Raw genomic sequence first — 17,093 nt, 5'->3', positions numbered from 1 at the left:
AACGCATTCGTTTATTATTGCCAATTAAATCATGCTTAATTCTTTCTGGAATTTTTTCTAGGAAATATGTGTTTAAGATTTACTTCGTAATTTTTAATATAGATATTTTGAGTTTTTATGTATTTTTGCCTTCTCGCGAAGTGAGAACTGAACTAATTAAATGAGAAATACTCAATCGTCTGTGAAAAACTGTTTTTTTTTTTTTTGTTTGCTTAATTTCTTTTATACATCATTCTAGCTTTATTATAGTATTTGAATAGAACATGTGGCAACGATTAGATAATTCTATTCTTTAAATGATATAAATTTTGTGCATTATGAGTTATAATATGAACGAAATATATAAGTTAACTGTTATATAATTATTGGATTATATAACAGTTAACTTAGTTTCCGTTATATAATTGTTATATAAGTTAACTGTTATTTAATTATTAATACTGTTAAGTGAATCTAGCGCCAGAGTGTTGCTATGGTAAACAAATACTAGAGTGAATTTTAAAGAATGCATTTATTCTATTGTGGTTTATGCGCTGTCGGAGAAGTAGATTTAATTCAATCCAATAAGTTTAAATTAACTGAAAAAAAAATGCGTATAATTTAATATTCCGTACAAGGAAGTCATGTGGTGTACACATCAGATTTTTTTAGTTTGCGGCAAGAATAATTCACTTGGCGAACTTCTTAATTTATAGTATCCTGTTCTTTTCCCTTTTTCATTGTGTCCGAACGGAAAAAAAGACGCATAGTAAATTTTTTCAAATATTTTTAACTAAGTGCGTAAATCACACTTGGCGTTATTTATTACTTATAACAAATGTGCCAAATTTCAAAACGCGCCAATATATAAATTCACGTATATCTTTGGAAATTTTGAGTAAAAAACTGTAATTTTTGCAAGTATGCCTAGAAATACATTAAGGTGGTCGTAAAAATTTTATAGGTTATAATTGAAAATTCTTTCGAAAAATTTATAAAAATTACTAAAAAATACAAATTTAAAAATAAAATCAGAAAATAACTTCGAATTTTATTTAGACTGAACCTAAATTTTGAACTGTGAAAGAAGAAATCAAGTTTAATAAAGAAAAGAGATATAAATAAATATTGTTACGAATTTGGTATTTAAAAAGCTAATGTTAGTTCAATTATAAATTAAATGGTTTCATTTCCCGCGCAGTGAAGAGTGTGACGAATATTAAAAGAAGAAAGCTAAGCCGGAAAATTAAAAATACAAGAGCACGTGCATTTAACATTAAATAAATAAATGTGTCTTTTTGATTTCGAGAAAGTACGAGAAAATTCTCGCACGTGATTTTAAAATCTTATAAAAGGAGCGAAACCTCTCAGTTCGTGGTAGTTAATTAGTTTGTTGTTGTTTAGAAATCTGCTCTTGCTGATTGTAGCAAATTCGCGGATTAGCTTTCTTTAGCTGTTTTGGAAGTAAGTTCTATTGAACGTTTGAGTAGTTAAAAGATAACTACTGTGAGATATTGTAATACTGCACGATAGTTTGAGGAAATTTAAGCATATTTCTTGTGATAATAATACATTTTTTGTTCATTTTTCATCCGACTTGTGCATTCATTTCAAACGAACCCGTACGCACGGAAAAATTTTTGGTGTCAGGAGTGGGGTTTTGAATGTCAATTACAAGAGCGATGGAAGAACAATTCAGGCAAATGATGACTGCATTTACTGCTTTCCAAGAAAAGATGGAAGAGGCGGTCAACTCCGTTAAGGAAGAAATGAAATTGGAACGAGAATCCGTTAAGGAAGAGATGAAGGCCATTCAAGCTGGTCAATTAACTTTTAAACACGAAATAAAAGCCGTACAATTAAAGATTGAAGAAAGTCAATACGAAATGAAAAGAAAAATTGGTGCTACTTTGGTAGACTGTTGCACGTATTTTTGGCGATTTACGTTGGCGCAATTGTTGGCGCGATTTTTACAAACGTCAGCCATCTTGAAAAACGCTGTTTTTACGCATAGTAAAGTATTCGAAACTTAAAAAAAAAAATAAATAAATAACGTTAAAAGTAATGGATTAATTTTTTGTTGAAAATGTCGTTTTTTAAGATGGCAGGCAAGTGTAAATAAATACATTTACTATGAGTATAAAATACTAAAGTAAGATTATTATTACTTTCATATAGCAAAGAAGAGAATAAAAACACCGCTATAAAAGCATTGGGCCAACGTTTAATTAGATTAAAATATTACTGAAATTGAATATCGAATTAAAAACCATCATACCATCATTTAAAAGAATTAGAATATTATTAAATTCAAATACTTTAAAATACGTTATATAGAATATAATTAACATTAAAACATATTGTTACGAATTTGGTATTTAAAAAGCTAATGTTAGTTCAATTATAAATTAAGTGGTTTTATTTCTCGCGCAGTGCAGCGCGTGACGAATATTAAAAGAAAGCTAAGCCGGAAAATTGAAAATACAAGAGCGCGTGCATTAAATAAATAAATATCTCTTTTTGATTTCGAGAAAGTACTGGAAAATTCTAGCGCGTGATTTTAAAATCTTATAAAAGGAGGAAAACATCTCAGTTTGTAGTTAGTTGCTTGCTTAGTTTGTTTTTGTTTAGAAAACTGCTCTTGTTGTTGTAGCGAATTCGCAGATTAGCGTTCTTTAGCTGTTTTGAATTACGTTCTATTGGATATTTGAGTAGTTAAAAGATAACTACTGTGAGATGTTGTAATACTGCATGATAATTTGAGAAAATTTAAGCATTTTTGTTGTGATAATAATAAATTTTTGTTCATTTTTCATCGGACTTGTGCATTCATTTCGTAACGAACTCGTACGCACGCAACAATTTTTGGTGTTAGAAGTGGGATTTGAATGCCAATAACAAGAGCGATGGAAGAACAATTGAGACAGCTCATTAGTGCTTTTGCTGCATTCCAAGAAAAGATGGAAGCTGGCCAAGCATCATTTAAAGAAGAGATGAAAGACTCTGTTAAAGCAGAGATTAGATCCGTTAAAGCAGAAATGAAATCGGAACAGGAATCCGTTCACGAAAAGTTGGAAGCTGGTCAAGTAACTTTTAAAGAAGACATAAAAGCTGTACAAGAAAAGATTGAAGCAGGTCAAGACGAAATGAAAAGAGAAATTGCCGGCATAATAGAAACTAAATTCGAGGCTATGGAAGGCAGAATAGACACAGTTGAAGGCAAAGTTGGAAAAATTGAGGAAAGAGTTTCTGCGATGGAGCAGCAAATTGAAGAAAGAGTTTCTACCGTCCAAGAGCAAATCGAACAACAGATTGATGAGAGAGTTTCTGCAGTTGCCAAAGAAATCGATACTTTAAAGAAATTCCTAGCGACGGCAGGGAGCAGGAGTGATGATTTTAAATTCTTACCGATGCCTGCTCGCCCATCTCTAAAGCTATCCACATATGATGGGAAGACATCCTGGCAAGTGTATAAGACCCAATTTTCTATAGTTGCGGATGCGAATGGATGGGATTCTCAAGCTAAGGCCTGTCATCTTGTCGCTTCTTTGAGAGCAGACGCAGCGGATATCCTGCAGACTCTTCCCGAAAACCAGACACTAGACTTTGAAGCTCTATCCGGCGCATTGGAGCTGCGCTTTGGAGAGAAGAGTTTAAAAGACTACAGCAGGCTTCAACTAAATTCCCGTCAGCAGAAGCCCACCGAAACACTTCAGGAGCTCGCCACGGATGTTGAAAGGCTGTCCCACCTCGCCTTTACGGAGTGCACGAGAGAAACGAGGGAAATCCTGTCGCTGCAATATTTCATCGATGGCATCCGGGACCCTGAAATACAGAAAGCACTGCGAATGGCGGATGTTAAAGATTTGAAAAGCGCTCTGTTGTACGCCATGATGTTCGAGGCAGCCCAGGAAGCAACTAATAGAGATCGCTACCCAGTTAGAGCGTGCGAGTCCATGAACCAGTGGATCAACTGATGGCTCGTTTAGATGATTTAGCCAGACAAGTGGACGCTTTGATACGGAGTAGGAGCGAGAAGAAAGTGGCTCTAAGGGGTTGGAGATGTGGTAGTGAAGGTCACCTAAGACGAAATTGCAGAACACCCCAGGGTACGGAATATAAAGCAGATGATTTTACCAGACAAGTCAGTGGCTTGAGACGGAAGAGAAGTGAAAAGAAAGTAGTTCTAAAGTGCTGGAACTGCGGAGTTGAAGGCCACATACGAAGAAACTGCAGAACACCCCGAGGTACGGAAAATAAGACCATTTCCCAACAACGAAGCAGTAAACAAATTAGTGACCATATCGAGGAACGGAGGTTGCCAGATAATGAAAAACCTTGTTTTAAAGCGCTTAAAATTTATACAGTGAGTGGCAACAGTAACGGACTGTCCATTAATGGGAATATCGATGGAGTTCCTTGCAATATGATCATTGACACAGGAGCTAATGTTACCATCATTAGGAAAGATTTCGCTGAACAGTTTAAAGATAAACTTATTTGGACGCCGTCCCGTGTTACCCTTCAGACTGCGTCTGGTGATAAGATCGACATAACTAGGAAGTTAAACGTAAGCATCACGTTTGGAAGGGCCGCCTACCATCACACGGCATATGTGGCGGATATCACAGATCCATGCATACTCGGATTGGACTTTTTAAGGAAATACAGTTTTTCCTTAGACTTAAAAAACAACAAACTGCTTTCAGCATCTGATGGCATGACTATCCATCCTCCAAAAGGATCTTGTCCGAAAGATCCAGCTCGGGAAGCTGCCGAAATCATACTAGGGTCGAAAAGAAACGCAAGACTACCAGCTCTTCTTCAGCCCAGATGCTCTTCGGTCGAGACCTCCGTCTGCCTTGTGACCGCCTGTTTGGTCGCCCTACGGATGCGCCTTCATCGCCTGAGGAACACATCCAAGATGTCCAGGCCGGTTTGAGGGGATGCAGCGTTCTGCACGAAAGCGAGTCAACTTGGCGACGGAGAAAGTGAAGACCAGATACGACACGCGAGCTACTAGACATAGATCCAACAAAGGAGACAAGGTATGGTTGTTGAACCCGATTCAACGAAAAGGACTGCGTAATAAATTACAGTCACCTTCGGATGATCCATATACAGTGCTGAACACGAATGACGTCGTGGTTGGATCCGTAAGTCTTCGAACTCTAAGCCTAAAGTCGTTCATTACGACAGGTTAGCTCATTACTATGGCCATAGTACGTAATGTAAATAATTGTAAATAGTATCAGACCATGGTCCTGTTTGTTTTTAAATGTGTATTTGATTTGATTTGTATTTAGTATTTGATTTGCATTTTGTATTTGATTTGTTTTATTTATTGCATTTATTGTTCATGTTGTTTATTATTGTAATGTAATGCTTATTAATGCATTTACGCCACAGTTGTAAGTTTGGCTTCCTGTCCAGGGATTAAACTGCCAGGGACGCGCAGTCCTTGGAAAGGGGGCAATGTTACGAATTTGGTATTTAAAAAGCTAATGTTAGTCCAATTATAAATTAAGTGGTTTTATTTCTCGCGCAGTGCAGCGCGTGACGAATATTAAAAGAAAGCTAAGCCGGAAAATTGAAAATACAAGAGCGCGTGCATTAAATAAATAAATATCTCTTTTTGATTTCGAGAAAGTACTGGAAAATTCTAGCGCGTGATTTTAAAATCTTATAAAAGGAGGAAAACATCTCAGTTTGTAGTTAGTTGCTTGCTTAGTTTGTTGTTGTTTAGAAAACTGCTCTTGTTGTTGTAGCGAATTCGCAGATTAGCGTTCTTTAGCTGTTTTGAATTACGTTCTATTGGATATTTGAGTAGTTAAAAGATAACTACTGTGAGATATTGTAATACTGCATGATAATTTGAGAAAATTTAAGCATTTTTGTTGTGATAATAATAAATTTTTGTTCATTTTTCATCGGACTTGTGCATTCATTTCGTAACGAATCCGTACGCACGCAACAATATGGACAATAATTATCTCAGCAATTTCTGAAAACAGTGTATTAACTTTTTTAACAAAAATTGAAGTATACAATTATAAAATAAAAGAAAAATATGTACTTACATTTTTTTGAGTGTTTAACCTGTTGTTTATTGATAAGTACCACAAAAAAAAATCAGAATCATAATTTAGATAACATCTTTGAAGACATCTTTGAAGGAATTCGAAGATATAAATTAAATTTTAAAACGGCGCGGAAATGCACAAATTGTCAGTAACCAATCAGGGAGCTGATTACAGCTCGTTAATGCACAAATATTCTATAACCAATCAGAGAGCTTATTACATCACGGCTAGAATTGAAATTATTTAAAAATTCATACATAATAAAATCATTTTTTTAAAAAATGCAAAATTAAATTGTATTTTAATATTTAAGAGCCATAAATAATGTTTAAAACATTAGAGTAAATTTATACATATTAAAACGAATTACTTCTGAAGTAAGGTGACGTCATTGATTACATCAGCCACAACATAAAATTTCATAAAATATGATAAACAATAAAATTTTTATTTCAAATAAAAATGCAAAATTAAATTGATTTTTAATATTTAAAAGCCATAAATAATATTTTAAACACGGAATTTATGCACAATAAAACGCATTATTTTTTAAATAAAATGACAACAAAGTATCGGTTACCATAAATAACTTATCCAGCAATGGGTTTACCATAAGTTGTATTACTCGCCAAAGGAAAATCGCCAAAAAATTGCCAAAATCCGTGCAACCGTCTACTAAAGTAGCACCGAAAAATTGCCTGCATAATAGAAACCAAATAAATGCTATGGAAGGCAGAACAGATGTGGTTGAAAATAAAGTTGGGCAAATTGAAGAAAAAGTTTCTTCCGTAAAAGAAGAAATAGAAGAAAGAGTTTGTTCTGTAAAAGAGCATATAGAAGAGCGAGTTTCTGCTGTCGAGCAACAAATTGAGGAAAGGGTTTCTGCTGCTTTTGCCAAAGAAGTTGACACTTTAAAGAAGAGCATAGCAACAAAAGGAAGCAATTCTGAGGGTTTTAAATTCTTACCGATGCCTGCTCGTCCATCTCTGAAGCTATCCACATATGATGGGAAGACATCCTGGCAAGTGTATAAAACACAATTTTCTATCGTTTCGGATGCGAATGGATGGGATTCCCAAGCTAAGGCCTATCATCTCGCCGATTCTCTGAGAGCAGACGCAGCGGATATCCTGCAGACGCTTCCAGAAAACCAAAGACGTGACTTCGAAGCTTTATCCGGCGCATTAGAGCTGCGCTTTGGCGAGAAATGTTTAAAAGACTACAGCAGGCTTCAATTAAAATCCCGTCAACAGAAGCCCACCGAATCACTCCAGGAACTCGCCACAGATGTTGAAAGGCTGTCTCACCTCGCCTTTACGGAGTGCCCGAGAGAAACGAGGGAAATCCTGTCCGTGCAGTACTTTATCGATGGCATCCGGGATCCCGAAATACAGAAGGCTCTACGAATGGCGGATGTTAAAGATTTGAAAAGCGCTTTAGTGTACGCCATGAAATTCGAGGCAGCCCAGCAAGCCACTCTTCGAGACCGCCACCCAGTCAGAGCTGCTCAAGTCCAGGAGCCAGGGGATCAAGTCACCGCTCGTCTAGACGATTTAACTAGACAACTGGACGCCTTGAGACGAAATATTGGTGATAAGAAACCGACCGTTAAGTGCTGGAACTGCGGTGCTGAAGGACACCATACGACGAAACTGCAGAATACCCCAGGGTACAGATGTTAAGACCGCTTCTAACAAACAGCAGGGGAACTAATTAGTGGCCATCTCGCGGGGCGGAGTTTGCCAGATAAAGAAAAGACCCAGTTTAAAGCGCTTCAGATTTCTGCAGTGAGAGGCGGCAGTAATGGACTTTTTATAATAGGACATATTAATGGAGTTCCCTGCGATATGACGATAGATACAGGAACCAACGTTACCATCATCCGAAAAGATTTGGCTCAACAACTGGGAGACAAACGTCTCTGGACGCCGCCCTGCGTTACCCTCCAGACTGTGTCCGGTAAGAAGATCGACATCAACGGAAAAGTAAATATTAACATCACGCTTGGAAATGCCGCTTACCATCACACGGCATATTTAGCAGAGATAACTGATTTTTACATACTCGGATTGGACTTTCTAAGGAAATACAATTTTTCCTTGGACTTTAAAAATAACGAATTGCATTCTACATCTGAGAACATAGCTTTATTTGGAGTTAATGACGAAGAAGTTAAATCTATCCACAAAATTATAGCTCAAGATGATATAACAATACCCGCAAGAACCGAGTTTTTACTTCCTGGATCCATAGCCGAAAATAGAAATTTCCGCTACGGCATCATAGAATATCCCAATAGCTGTAATAGCCCGAAAGGAGTACTAGTGGCCTTAAAACTCGTCGACCTATCCAAAACGGTTATTCCGGTGAGAGTCGTCAATGTAACTGAGAAGGCGAGAGTTGTTAAGAAAGGTGAAGTGGTTGCTGCATGTACTCCAGTAACCAGCGTTGAAAGAAAGAGTAACATCCATGAATCCGTGTCCTCAGAGAGCATTACATCGGAGTTATTGCAGAATGCGCAATTAAACGATAAAGAGAGGAATGCTACCGATCGCTTCATTAAAGATCTTCAAGTTGTTTTCTCCCGCTCGTCTTCTGACGTGGGTCGAACTAGTTTGACACAACATAGAATAGATACCGGCGATCATCCTCCGATCAAGCAACATCCAAGACGTCTACCGTTTGCTAAACAGGAAGAGGTGCGAACACTGTTAAACGATATGGAAGAAAGTGATGTCATCGAGCCTTCAGTGAGTCCATGGGCATCTTCCATCGTCCTAGTCAGAAAGAAAGACGGCTCAACAAGATTTTGCGTCGACTATCGCCGGTTGAATGAGGTTACGAAGAAAGACAGTTACCCTCTTCCTAGAATTGACGACATTCTAGACACTCTTTCTGGAAGCAAGTGGTTCTCAACACTTGATTTAAAGAGTGGGTATTGGCAGGTAGAAATACAGCCTGAAGACCGAGAAAAAACGGCATTTACTACGGGACAAGGGCTTTGGCAATTTAAGGTGATGCCGTTTGGACTGTGTAATGCGCCGGCAACATTCGAACGTCTTATGAAGACTGTTTTGAAAGGCCTTTCCTACGAAGCCTGCCTGATATACCTGGACGACATCATCATCGTCGGAAAGAGTTTTGAAGAACATTTAGAAAAATCTTAGGAAGGTGCTTCAGAAACTGAAAGAAGCCAATCTGAAGCTGAGTCCCGCTAAATGCAAATTGTTCCGAAAGGAAGTGAATTACGTGGGACATGTCATCTCTGCAGAAGGTGTACGCACGGATCCTGGAACGTCCTTTAAATCCTGGAAACGTCCCGAAAATGTCCATCAGCTGAGAAGCTTCCTAGGGCTTTGCACCTACTATAGAAGATACGTGAAGGACTTTTCTTCCATCGCAAGACCCCTTCACAAGCTGACAGAGAGCAAGTAAACGTTCTTGTGGACAAAGGAATGCGAGGATGCATTTAACAACTTAAAGGAAACTTTAACATCTGCTCCAATCCTGACATATCCTCAGCTCGACAGACCATTTATTCTCGACACGGACGCGAGCAATAAAAGTGTCGGTGCGGTTTTGTCCCAAGAAATAGACGGCCAAGAACGTGTAGTGGCGTACTGGAGCAAGTGCCTGTCTAAACCGGAGAAGAATTACTGTGTCTCCAGGAAAGAGTTGCTCGCCATAGTCAAAGCTGTAGGACATTTCCATCATTATCTATACGGCAGAAAATTCCTCCTCCGCACGGACCATGCCTCATTGGCCTGGCTTTTAAATTTCAAGAATCCTGAGGGTCAAATAGCCAGGTGGATACAGAGACTCCAAGAATATGACATCACTATCCGTCATCGCAAGGGATCATCACACGGGAACGCCGACGCCCTGTCTAGACGACCTTGCCCAGAAAGCTGCCGATATTGTTCCAGGGTGGAAGCGAAATACGAGCTGCTGACTCCGGTCGCAAGACAAATTACAACATCAACATCGGCTGATCGAGACCCGTGGAGTGATGATGAAGTCAGGAAAGACCAGCTGGAAGACCGCGACATTAAACCCATAATTGATTTAATGGAGTCATCAAACAGAAAACCTACTTGGCAGGACATTTCTATCTGTAGTCCTACAACAAAACAATACTGGGCACTCTGGGATTCACTTCACATTCGAAACGGCGTCTTATACCGGAGATTCGAATCGGATGATGGGAAGATGTTCCGATGACAACTGATACTTCCAAGATCCTGGATTCCTGATGTCCTTAAAGAACTACATAACAGCATTACAGGAGGTCACTTTGGAATTATGAAGACCTTACAGAGAGTTCGTTAGCGTTTTTACTGGAATAATGCAAAGGATGACGTGCAAAAGTGGTGCCTATCTTGCGATGCCTGTGCAGGTCGGAAAGGACCGAGGAAACGCAGCCGAGGCAAGCTGCAATGTTACAACGTAAGTGCGCCGTTTGAACGTATCGCCTTTGACATCTTGGGACCTCTGCCACGAACTGCTGATGGCAACAAATACATACTCGTTGTCATTGATTGCTTCACCAAGTGGCCTGAAGCGTATCCTATTCCTGATCAAGAGATGATGATACAGCACTGGATTTCCAGGTTAGAAGTGCCTCTTCAGTTACATTCCGATCAGGGAAGGAATTTTACCTCGGTAGTAATCAAAGAACTATGCAAATTACTCGGTATTGACAAAACCCAAACGACGCCATTACATCCCCATTCGGACGGCATGGTAGAGCCGGCAGGACCAGCAGGACTTGGACAAGAAGTTACCACTGTTTTTACTGGCTTACCGCAGTGCTGTCCACGAGACTACCGGCTTTTCTCCATCACAGATGCTCTTCGGTCGTGACCTTCGTCTGACTTGTGATCTATTGTTTGGTCGCTCTCCGGATGCTCCTTCATCGTCTGATGAATATATTCAAGATCTTCAGGCCCGGTTTGAAGTGATGCACAACGTTGCACGAGAACGAATCAACTTGGCGACGGAGAAGATGAAGACCCGCTACGACACAAGAGCTACTGAACATCAGTTCCACGAAGGAGACAAGGTGTGGTTGTGGAATCCGAGTCGACGGAAAGGACTCTGTCCGAAATTACAGTCACCTTGGGATGGTCCGTACACGGTCCTAAACAGGCTGAATGACGTCGTGGTTCGGATCCGTAAGTCTTCGAACTCTAAACCTAAAGTCGTTCATTACGACATGTTAGCTCATTACAATGGCCATAGTACGTAATGTAAATAATTGTAAATAGTATAAGACCATGGTCCTTTTTGTTTTTAAATGTGTATTTGATTTGATTTGTATTTAGTATTTGATTTGCATTTAGTATTTGATTTGTATTTAGTATTTGTTTTGTACAGGTTGGCCCAGAAGTCACTTTACATTTTGAAAATTAAATAACTTTTTTCTATTAATATATTTCTTTTTCTCTTTTCAGAATTAAAAAATATAATCCCTGGGAATTTTTGGCATGGATAAGTTTAGAACAGAACAACGAGTGAAGATAATTTAATTTTACTTTGAAAATGGACGGTCAATTTTTGCAACGCAAAGATATGCGCCATTTTAATGTTCGACATCCCCCTAGTAGGCCTGCAATAAGGAACTTAGTGACGCGTTTTCAAGGTTCAATTAGTGCAATCTTTAAAACCAGCAGACTTTCAGAAACGAGTAAATTATGCTGTCAGGTTTCAGAGAACTGCCAGAAATGACAATGAGTTTATTCACAAGTTGATCATGGGAGATGAAGCTCATTTCCATTTGAATGGACATGTGAATAAGCAAAAAATAAAAAAGAATTAATTAAATACAGTCATTTAAGAAAACGTTATTTAATTTTCAAAATGTAAAGTGACTTTTGGGCCACCCTGTGTTTAGCATTTGATAGCATTTCATTTGTTTAAGTTAGTTATTGCATTTACTGTTCATGTTGTTTGATATTGTAATGTAATGTTTATGCCTCAGTTGCATTTATGCCTCAGTTATAAGTTTGACTTCCTGTCCAGGGATTGTACTGCCCGGGACGTGCAGTCCTTGGGAAGGGGGCAGTTTTACGAATTTGGTATTTAAAAAGCTAATGTTAGTTCAATTATAAATTAAATGGTTTCATTTCCCGCGCAGTGAAGAGTGTGACGAATATTAAAAGAAGAAAGCTAAGCCGGAAAATTAAAAATACAAGAGCACGTGCATTTAACATTAAATAAATAAATATGTCTTTTTGATTTCGAGAAAGTACCAGAAAATTATCGCACGCAATTTTAAAATCTTATAAAAGGAGGAAAACCTCTCAGTTCGTGGTAGTTAATTAGTTTGTTGTTGTTTAGAAAACTGCTCTTGTTGATTGTAGCAAATTCGCGGATTAGCTTTCTTTAGCTGTTTTGGAATTAAGTTCTATTGAACGTTTGAGTAGTTAAAAGATAACTACTGTGAGATATTGTAATACTGCACGATAGTTTGAGGAAATTTAAGCATATTTCTTGTGATAATAATAAATTTTTTGTTCATTTTTCATCCGACTTGTGCATTCATTTCAAACGAACCCGTATGCACGAAACAATATATACCAGATTCAATTAACACTGAGGAGCTAACATTTTGAGAGCTAATTTTTTAAAAATTACTCGCGCCATTTTTATAAAACTTGGCACTTTGGCATAATTTGAGTCGTAGAATCGAAATATGGGAAAAAATAAGTATGCAATTTCAGAAAGAGTCCACTCTTGAGTCAGAATAATGCTATTAGTATATATTAATCTAATATATATCCCAAGTTGCGCTTTCGAGACATAAAAAACACAAGTTAAATTTCATCAATGGGGCTCAGGAGAACGGGAGATTTAGAACTGTCATCCTTTTTTTTTTTTTTTTGGTGGAAGGTTATTATACATTTTGTTCACATCATGTTCTGTTACTGTTTTCCTGAGTGAGCAAAATCGTAACTATGACAAGCAAGCATCATGAGCATTAGGTGAAGAAGATCAATTTGCCCTAACCGCTGAAATAAACAAAACAAATTTAACATAGTCCTTAAACAAAACGTTTCTCCTTTAAAATAAAAAAAATAATAGATTTTATTTATTTAACAAGATGTAAAAAGCTCAATGAACTCAGTTCGCGAAAAATATGAGGTTTGTTTTAAATCCTCACCTTTGTGAGGAGAAAAAAGGAGTTTCGAAGAGAAGTTTGGTAACTACTGGCTATCACTATTATAAAATTAATGCAAATAGCAACATATTTAATGCTGTACGTAATTCGCAATGAAATAGTGTAAAAACTGGTGATGCATTTTTAAATGGTAGTGGGAGCATAAAAAGAATGATTAAAATACGAAATATAAATGAATGACATGATATTTTTATTCCTAAAACTCAATTTAAATATATTTACAAATGATCGATTTCCTACTTAAGCATTTCCTCATATACTTATAAGCCATTTATTAACCCTTCCTGAATCAGTCGGTTTTTATTTGTAATTTTACAAGTTATTATAAGTCATCTTAGAATTTCTTAACGCCTTTCTTCTCGGAAACCCATGTAGTACGCCTGAATGATTCATTGGCATGGATCATTTCCTCGGCATGGAAACTGTTGTCTTCATAGTTTCTGAGCATTTGATAAGGAGATGATACTGCGGTATAAGTGTTTGGATTCTTTCAGACTGAAGATAAGAATTAAGTTTCCCAGAAAAGAGAATCAATCAAATTTAATGAATGAGGTTAACGACCTGTTATTTTTTTTCAGAAACTAATCATTTATAGGTAATATAAATATACATAATACCACTCAATGAAAAATACACGTCGACTACAAATGCTTGAAAGTTTAATGTATGAAAGTTTAATGTAATGACATTAAACTTGCTCTGCCACTAAGTATAAAATATAGGCTGATTATCTGTACTTGAAATTTTACTATGCGCATTCATATCACCCTCTAAAATGAAAAAAAGAAATGCAGCAGAAATATGAAAAATAGAAAGCATTTCGTTGCGGACAGAAATAAATAAACAGCTACAGATATAAAAAGCCAAATTTGTTATCATTAAGGAAACTGGTTGTAAATTGTCTACATTGTGTCTACATTGAAAATTCTGTATTTGAAGGTTAATTTGCACTTTTCCTCCTTTTTATGCAAATATTTATGTTTTAAATAATTTTTGAACTCTACTTTTTACTTCCTTGTACGAAGTAAAGGAAGTACAATACTTCCTTTACTTCGTACAAGGAAGTATTGTAATCACGAAAACTTTCGGGTATTATATTTCTACGAAAGTATCTAATTTAACCGCTATCGAATGCAATGTAACAATGTTTTTGCGTGAAATCTGTACGTAAGGGCAGATTAAAAAGACACTTTTCCCCAAAACGGATTGCAAAATGGATTTAAAATGGATTCAAGAGTCTTTTTTCCGTGACGTCTATGTGTACAACATGTAGTTGTGCACGTCCCTTTTTAGTTGCAATCGGCCACACCAAAAGTATATATAAAATAGTATATATACCCATCCTGTTACTCGGCTCGGTAAGCTCCGTTTTTTAATTCTTATATGTTGGTAAATTGAGCATTTTTTGTTTTAAAAATGATTGAATTATGTTATTCTTATGCTCTGGTTAAGGTTTTTATCCTTTAGTTAATCTGCACGCAATAATTGTAGAATTATCCACAATTTAAAAGTTGTTTAAGTGCGACTAAGCCTAATAAAGCAGTCATATTTGTTTACATTTGAAAGTTAGCAGAATAGTGAATTAAGTCATTTTCTGCACTTTTAGTATCTTTTGGCCGAGTAGGACCAAAAGTAAAGCTGACCGAATTGCTTGTTTTTGTTCAGAAACTCCAATTTTAATCGTAAAGAAAAGTTTTTTTAGCAGTTTTAATTTTATTTGGTGTTTTATGTTTTTCAATATTTTTCAATTTTCAATGAAAATGTTTTGAGTTTTTATGTACTTTAGCCTTGTCGCGAAGTGAGAACTGAATTAATTGAATGAGAAATATATCTCTAATGAAATTCGAGGTAATAAGTTTAAATAAAATGCACTAGAAAATGTTTATAATTTAATAGGCCGTATAAGGAAGTCATATGGTGTCCACATCAGATTTTTTTAGATAGCATTTTAGGCATTCAAATATTCGAACTACGATAATGCTGGAAAAAGTAGTATGGTATATTATGTACTTGCGAAGTATGGTTATGTACTTGCGAAGCATTTTATTGTTTCAAACAATGCACTAATATACGTCTTTCTAAGAGGTCCGAAAGCTTGTAATTCATCCTCTCTTCAAAGATGTTGTTTTGTTGGGTATCCACGAATTGCTGTGAGGACACCGACGACTAATTCTGGTCAACTCATATATGGAATTCAGAAGTCAAACAACAAAAATCAGCGTTATACCTACAAAATTTTCACAGGACTAGTTTCGATGGTTTTACCGAACCATCATCTTCAGCTGCAAAACCGCAAATGAACAAGATAGGAAATAATGATAGGTAAGATAAGAAAGCCTGGACAAGAATAAGCAAGTGGCGCCATCTGTTGGCGAAACCAGAACTAAAACATAATGTTTTAGTTCTGGTTTATGTTTTAGTTCTGGTTTCGCCAACAGATGGCGCCACTTGCTTATTCTTGTCCAGGCTTTCTTATCTTACCTATCATTATTTCCTATCTTGTTCATTTGCGGTTTTGCAGCTGAAGATGATGGTTCGGTAAAACCATCGAAACTAGTCCTGTGAAAATTTTGTAGGTATAACGCTGATTTTTGTTGTTTGACTTCTGAATTAGTATTTATTCAGCGTGTTATTGTGTCTTAATCATATATGGAAGTATGCCATTTTGCCAGATGAAAGATTTTTCATATTATATCCTGTAGCAGAATGTATTTATGTCCGGAAACTATCTAAATTAGCATATGGTTTGGTTTGTTTAATACCAGATGTTAAGACGGTCTTATGATATGTCATTATAAAGGTCTTACGTCATCTATTGGTTTGCTGCAATTCAGGTTTACCCTTCATGTTACAAAAACCAGATGTAAAGATAGTGATTTTCTGGATGATAATGCACCTAAATATACAGCTGCACTGCCTAATTATACTAATAAGAGAAATAGTAAGAAGCAAAATATCTACCGATGCCTGTACTGTTGTCCACATTCTCATCATAATAAATAAGGTACTGGACAGGTGGTGATTTACCTACATTTAAGAAAAAATTCAGGAATCAACTATTATTTGTATAGAAACTTGCACGGTTTCTCTATAAAGGGTGATATACTATTGATTAATTATTCATAATTTGCATAATTTTATTCTTAATCGAATTCAAGCAATATTAATTGCCAAAAATGGTCTTAAATCATATTAATGCAAATTTTTATTTTAAAACTTTGTGTTCCATTTTTATGAGAAGCACCTAAATAGTGATATACAATGTATTATCCCTTCTTTTAAATTTTCATTCCAATATTGGTACACTGCGAAAAAAAATTGAGGGACAGTTCTATATTTCCCGTTCTACTGGGCCGATTGACGTAATTCGAATTGCATTTTCATACCTCGAAAGCGCACGACTTAGCATATATATTAGATTTATATATAGCCTCGTTCTAACATAAGTATTTTGACACAAAATGGGTCTTTCTCTGAAAGAACATACCAATCTTTTTTCGATATACCGATTCTACGACTGAAATTATGCCAACCTTTCAAGTTTTGTAAAAGTCGCACGAGTAGTTTTTAAAAAAATTAGCTCTCAAAATTTTAGCTCCTCAATGTTTATTTAATTTGGCATGTATTTATGAATCTCACTTTTTTTATTACACTTATTTGATTCTTTCTTTCACAGTTCGAAATTTAGGTTCATTCCAAATAAAATTCACCTATTTTTTATGACTTAGTTTTAAAATTTGTACTTTTAAATAATTTTTATAAATTTTTGAAAAGCATTTTGAATTATAATCTGTAAAATTTTTACCATCAACTTGAAGTAGATGTATTTCTAAGTATATCTGCAAACATTT

General features: G+C 36.3%; 1 protein-coding gene across 4 annotated transcripts in view; it reads right to left on the bottom strand.

Annotated features, from left to right (window-relative positions):
- LOC118203292 (lysosomal alpha-mannosidase-like) overlaps nt 1-17,093 on the bottom strand; it is a 261,846-nt gene that overhangs the window by 167,479 nt on the left and 77,274 nt on the right. For 2 of the 4 annotated variants that reach the window (XM_085825133.1, XM_085825121.1), the window contains exon 2: nt 16,204-16,269. The exons of the other annotated variants lie outside the window; for them this stretch is intronic. The gene's annotated coding sequence lies outside the window, so the exon portion shown is untranslated. The remainder of the gene's footprint in view (nt 1-16,203; nt 16,270-17,093) is intronic. 4 annotated transcript variants of the gene reach the window in all.

The sequence above is a fragment of the Stegodyphus dumicola genome, chromosome 1 (genome assembly GCF_044657685.1).
Source record: "Stegodyphus dumicola isolate Sdum_Otavi_A_Nest chromosome 1, ASM4465768v1".
NCBI lineage: Eukaryota > Metazoa > Arthropoda > Arachnida > Araneae > Eresidae > Stegodyphus > Stegodyphus dumicola.
The sequence above is the reverse complement of the archived record's forward strand: the minus strand, read 5'-3'. Positions and strand labels throughout refer to the sequence as shown.